Below are 6,466 nucleotides of genomic sequence, written 5' to 3'. Positions count from 1 at the left end.
ATTCCCATTCCCAGGGCAGCGGCCGCCTCCTCCGGGAAAGGAGCACCGCTCTCGGCGCAGGCAACGCGGACCGCGCCTCTCCAGATTTCGGAACGCTGCCGCCGGGAGGAACCGGCCGCTTCCCCGGGAAACCCTCAGCTGAGGAAGCAACGAAGTCAGCGGTATTTCCATCGTCTGAGCAAGTTCTCTGACCGGCCAAAGCGCGGCTCAGACCCTGACCCTCGCAGCTGAAGAAGGGCCCCGTGACTCTGAGAGGGCTGACACAGACCTGTCACACCGCGCCCCGGAGCCGGGCTCTGGCCGCTGTTACGGGCGCGCTGGCGAACGAACAGCCCGGGCTCAGCGCAGCTCTGACACGGCCTCGACAGAGCCCTCCCGCCCGCAGAACTGCACAGAGCAGGTGCCGCCCCATGCCCAGCCCGGCAGGCCTTCACATACACCATGGGAATTACATGTTATAAACACCTGACAATAGGCCTACTAAAACAGAATTCTGGATGTTAAGGGAATTCACACTAAAATGCATCTCGGCTGCAGACAGAAACGCCCCCGTGAAGCCCCTCCCCCCCCCCAATCCCTTTTTCCATTAAGGTTATTTATTTTACAACACTGCATCCATTATGAAATGACAGAGGCTTACACATGGTGCCAGAAGGCAAAGACATCAGTTATCAGGGTGACACCAAGGTCCAGGCTCACCCACAGACCCGAATTTTGCACTGACTGTTACAAAACTTTAAGTTTGTCAGGACTGTTCCTCAATCTATTTGGGGTTTTTTGCCTTATTTGAAAATGGGCAAAACAAGAGCAACATTACAAAAGGCCAGCACCTCTTTGGAGATTTCTTGGCAACATAAGTTTATGCTATAGGAAATCATCTCAGAAGCACAGAACTGAAGAAAATACATTTTTAAGAGACTTGATAAATGTGCATCAAAACATTAACATAGGTGGGTCTGTATAGAGGCCCAGGGGAATGCCACTGGCTCTGTGCATGTATGCACACCTCTGTCTCTAATGGGCAGGGTCATGTGGGTGGAGGGGTGCTGGACATCAGGTAAGCAGGGTAGTCTCAGCCACCTGAGAAAGAGCACGTGCCAGCCCTGGGAACAGCACTCTGGCCTCTGGAGCTGCCGTGTCCACATGCCAGCAACCAGGGAGACTGGGATTCAGGAACCAACCTAGAGTGCCTAAGCTCAGCTGCTGGAGGGTATCTACCCAGTACATACATATAAATATATAAATTTATATATATACACACACAAACATATATGTGTGCAACCTCCTCCTGCTCAGATAGGGAAGGGAACAGGATATGGCTGTCTCTGCTGTGCTCCTGTATCTATGTGTCTGCCTGATCCGTATGACCAGACATGTTTACATGTAAATGTCAGTGTGCATGTGCTCTATGGGCTTGTGCCTACCAGCAATTTATTTTCAGCCTTATTACTGGTCATATTTGGGGGTGTGGAGCTGCAACAGCCTCAAGCTGTTGGATCCAGCACAGTATTTTTCCTGTAACAAATCCAGTCAGAAATAATCATACCAATTTCAGGAGTAGTCATTTTATACCTACAGTCATCACGTATTCTGTAGAACGGTCATCAAGTTTTAGGGCCACAGGATAGCAACTCTGTTTTTGTATTAACCAATTTGCTTCTGAACAATGACAGTACAAAAATAAGTAGGGTTTTTTTTTCAGCAAGAAAGTAATTTGTACAACTGAGAGCAGACACAGAACTGAAGAGCAGACAGTGCCCCATGTTCATGGCCCACAAGCCACTTGTTCCAGTGATGATAAAAGAAACAAACCAGAGACTGCTGACATTGCCAGAGATTTTGCTACAATTTTACCTAAGGCAAGTAGAAATGCTTGCCCACACCAAAATTGAACCCCTGGTTTATCAAGAGAACAGATTCATCGGTAGAAGTCACAGCAGTACTACAGACTCCCACCAGCTTAAGTAACCCAGTTCTAAGAAGCTTAAAGCTGATAAGAAACAGCAGTACTGCAGTAAAGAACAACATCTCATTTAGATCAGTACAAACACCAGTTTTAAGGACTTGTTTGTGCTGAACATGAATTGGCAGCACAGAAATGAGCTGGTTTGAACCTACTGAATACTGTCCTCCCTGATCAGAGGGAGTTACAACCATCCCCTCAGTGGCTGGTATAAGGTATTTGAGATGCTCAAGTTCACCACCAAGAAGTACACTCTTCCCCCAAATGCTCCTTTCAGACATATTCCCTTGAAGGTATGAACTACAGTCTTTACAAGCTGCATTTCAGCACCCAGTAAATCACACTCCTCCCTTCAGTAACACCTACATAGTGCTGTGCTATAAAGCACCCATTCAAGCCTACATGTAATAAGAGACTGTAACTGCTAGAGCTGCAGTAGCAAACTGTTCTTCAGCCACTCTTATGTCTAACCTGTGGTAAAGATTCAGTAACAAATCAGGAATTGGAGGGTCACAAGTCCCAAGCTTCGCTAAAGATGTTCATGTGAGAGAACAACATACCTTGTAGAGTATATATACATGTAACTATACATAGTTAAGCAAAACAGAACAGCTGCCGACTTGTGAAAAACACAGAAGAGGTGTCGATCACATTTTATGTTAGCAATCCCCTGAATACAAAGATTGCTACTACACAAGTAGATACATGACAGGACATTTCTGTCACACAGTATAGTCTGAAAGACACTACGGGAGCATTACTGGAGCATAAAGCTCTTAAATTCAGTTGCTAAAAACAAGCACTAGCTGAAACTACGCTCACTAGCTGGAAACAACAGCTATCAAAACCAGCTGTGCCAGTGTAACACACCCACAGCGGCAGACAGCAGTTTATTACAGCAGGCTACAAGTTTATCACTCACTATGACCAGACAGCCCTGACTGGGCTCAAAAATCCAAAACTTTGGCCATTAAAAAAAAAAACCAAAAACCAAAACCAAAAAACCAAAATCCACAAGCATTTAAAGAGCTGAAAACCTAGTAATGTTACAGTCAGAAGTGTTGTGCAATGTGCACACTAGAAGAGTTAAAATACAAAAAACATACTTTCTTTAGACAATGTTTTGCCACCTTGGAGAATGATTAACAGCAGCACCCCACAGGAAATTCTGTTAATCCAATCAAAACTCTGGATTAAACTGCATATAGAAAGGTATCTAGTGCCATTTTCTATGCTGTAACTAGCCCCACTGGCCTCCAACTGCTTCTCCGGACAAATAGTAGTCTCCCAGAGTTGAACGTTTGCTGTACACGGATGTCTTTAGTAATTAGCAGCATCTATGTCAGCTCCAGACCTGTGTCCTTAAGCAACAGAACCCCAGCCCAAATGTACTTTAAAAAAAGTTTATGTAATGTTATTTTTGATAGGAAACTAGCTTAAATTCTTTCTTTAGCTTTAGTGAAGAAGTATAATTCAGTGCCAAGAAGATAAAAGATGAAAGTGGTGGCAGAATCTAGCCAAAAAATGAGATTAAGAAAAACAATATTGAAAGAAATGGACTGTTGCAGGAAAAAAATATTTTTTCAGACATTTAAAAAAAAATTTTTAGCTTTCTTACTGATGCAAACATGCTGAAACACAGCTGCAGTCAGAAAGCACTTATCCCCACACAAAGTCTGACACAGCTTGCGCACTGCCAGATTTCAGCCCAGAGCATTGCTTTATACTAAAACCAAATTCACTTCACACTCAGAGCCCCAACTATTGCAGGATGAATAGGTGGTAGTTCAGAAAGTGTTTCACCAACTGAGAGGTACATGCCTGCAAGAGCAGCAGCTGCTTTTGGAGGAAGAGGGCACATACCTGAGGGGTGAAGGGGAGGGAGAACTCCTGCTTCACCTCTCCAACACCCATACCGTGCCACGGAGCCCGAACTTCCGCTCCCCATAAAGTCAGTAGTTTGTCAAACAGCATTAATCCTGAAACGTATAATGCACAATATTTTGCATCTCTCAAGAGTTACCTGAATTTTTGGGAAACACTTCCCAAACACTGAGGACTGCACAATGGAAACACACCAAAGTGGATGTAGCACTCAGTGCCATGGTCTGCTTGGCAGGTGGCGATGGGTCAAAGGTTGGACTCCATGATTTTGGAGGTCTTTTCCAACCCAAATTATTCTGTGATTTCTGTAAAGAATGAACCACTGGTGAGAGGGCAGGGGGAAAAGCCAATGTTAACTAGAAATAAATGCTCTTTTTCATCTGTATACAACATGGTACATTTGGATTAAAGTTTTTTAATTACTTCCCATATTTCATCACTCAGTGATATGCCCATTACTCATACATTCAGTGAATGCTGTATTTTTTAATATACTATTATTTTAACTACCAAAAATCACAAAATAAAACAATAAAGCAATGCTTTATGCTTTTTGCCGTGCAACACTGGCAGAAATTAGCTATAATCAGGAGGAATAGCAGCATTTTGATGAATTTCAATCCCTTTATGACCATCATGAGGAACATTTATCACATACATGAATGTTCAGCTGGGGATTTTGTCTATATCATAGGACAAAAAAAATGAGGCAAATAAAAAGCCCTCACCTGAGTTCAGGACTATCCTACATATTCAGCTCTTTTATAGCAATACTCATTGCTACAGTCAACAATGGCTCAGCACGTTAGAACTGCCAAGGAACCTGTACTCCCCTTCTAAGTTATGGTGAAAAGGAAAGTGACGCAATTAAAGCCCAGACTGTTGGCAGTATGTTCCAGGTTTATATCCATCTTCATTACTGTTTATTGACTTACTCTGTGGTCAGGCAGACCACACCACATTAGCAGAAAGCACTGTACAAGAGTTAGCAAAACAGCACAATTCCAGCATCACATGTATTAGTTTAACAGTATCTGGGTCACAGTCTTGTCATTCTCCAAATTGGCTTTTCCTGAACATAATGATTGGAACAAAGAATGCATTTTTATTGTACATAGGTTTTATCTGTTTCCCACATTCATTTTCTCTCTTTTATGCTGTTCACATTCCTTTAATGCCTTTCTGTTTCGGGCTTGATTTTAAAAAAAAATTAAAACAAAAGAACTTTCTTCTGGTTGCTTTCTTCTCATGACATGCCTTCATCATCCTTCTCACACACATCATTCTCACTGCATTCTTCCTTATCCAGTTCAGCAAAAGACATATCAAGGATTTATTCCAGGTACTAAAACTAGCCAAAATCCAACAGTGAAAGCACGTTCCATTTTTGTGTGGAGACAGAAGAGCAACTCCACCATCAAAACTTGATTCTTTGTTCTAAGGTTACCCAGTCTTAAAAGATTTTAAAAAAAGCAAACCAACACAGCACAACACATCCTTAGTTAGGGAAGAATAAGACACGAAGTAAGCCCTGCTGGTGCCACGGCTAATGACACTGCTCCCTATGCACATGCGATGGCTGAATTTGTTTTGTAGATCCTCTGCTGTCTATGAAACAGCAAACAGACAACAGCCTCCTCATAGGGAAGAGCTCTTTCTCACACCACTAGGCAGAGACCTACTCCATCTGTTTGTAAGAAAAATGTCTTGGACTTCCCATTCCTTAGGAAAACAGGTTTTAAAAACAACCACGAACTTCAGAAATGATCTAGGGGATTTGTGTATAAATGAAGAAGTGGCCTAAAGTCAAAGAGAAAGAACTTCCTTTTTTTTTTTTTTTTCTGGAAGGTGACCAAAAAAGTTTATTCACAAGTGGTTTCCTCCAGTTGTACGTTTCCCCACCATGGCAGGCTCAACAGCATCTGCACCAAAACTGAGCCAGCAATGGGTGAGGTTAACAGCCAGCTGCTGTTAGATGAAATACAGAAGTGAATGAATGCTGCCCATCTCCACCAGACCTAAGAAATATGGGGGTTTTTTGCCACATAAAGGCGCACAAAAATGCTCACCTACAGGAATACTTTTAAAGCAGAATCAATTTCCCTTTCCAGTCCTCAGTACAAACTCACAAGGCACTGTGCCTGAGGGCACTGAAAGCGTACTGCAGCTGCATCGGGCAGAACACCTGCAAGCGACAAGATCAAAGCATCAGTCTGCCCTTTTCTCTACACCGCCCTCGCTTTTCAGAGTCTGCAGCAACTTCAAATCTTCAGGGCTCTAGCCGATGCCATCAAGTGCGATTACAGACGGCCCATGCCTTCACACAGCTCACGTCAGGAGCAATGCAGCGTGACTGTTGTGTAAGACTTGACAACTTAACAAGTCGGGCAATACACTCCAACCACGTAATGGGAAACCACTCATCTCCCCGGGCTACTGAGACAGTCGCTGACCCTCGTGCCTACCTCCTCCTCACTGAGCTCGCCTTCGCGCTTCGACTCCGTTTTAAACTCATCAGCTCAGGACGAGGAGTTTCAAACGGGATGGTACTAAAGGCCACCAACGAGGGCACCAACGAGGGCATCGCTGCCCCGCGCGCCCCGCGGCCGCCCCCCGCGA

At 44.0% G+C, this 6,466-nt stretch overlaps 1 protein-coding gene across 3 annotated transcripts in view; it reads right to left on the bottom strand.

The window, feature by feature from the left end:
• Positions 1 to 6,423, bottom strand: part of MGA (MGA, MAX dimerization protein) — a 58,358-nt gene extending 51,935 nt beyond the window's left edge. The window contains exons 1-2 of one of the 3 annotated variants that reach the window (XM_017741825.1): positions 6,313 to 6,423; positions 5,917 to 6,032 (exon numbers count right to left, since the gene is read on the bottom strand). The gene's annotated coding sequence lies outside the window, so the exon portion shown is untranslated. Of the gene's footprint in view, positions 1 to 5,916; positions 6,285 to 6,312 lie in introns of those variants that run through there. The other 2 variants (XM_017741826.1, XM_017741824.1) reach the window with 2 other exon arrangements.
• Positions 6,424 to 6,466: the final 43 nt, after the last annotated feature.

Source organism: Corvus brachyrhynchos, unplaced genomic scaffold, assembly GCF_000691975.1.
Source record: "Corvus brachyrhynchos isolate BGI_N302 unplaced genomic scaffold, ASM69197v1 scaffold115, whole genome shotgun sequence".
In the NCBI taxonomy this organism is placed as follows: domain Eukaryota; kingdom Metazoa; phylum Chordata; class Aves; order Passeriformes; family Corvidae; genus Corvus; species Corvus brachyrhynchos.
Note: the sequence above shows the minus strand (reverse complement) of the source record. Positions and strands in the feature narration are given on the sequence as shown.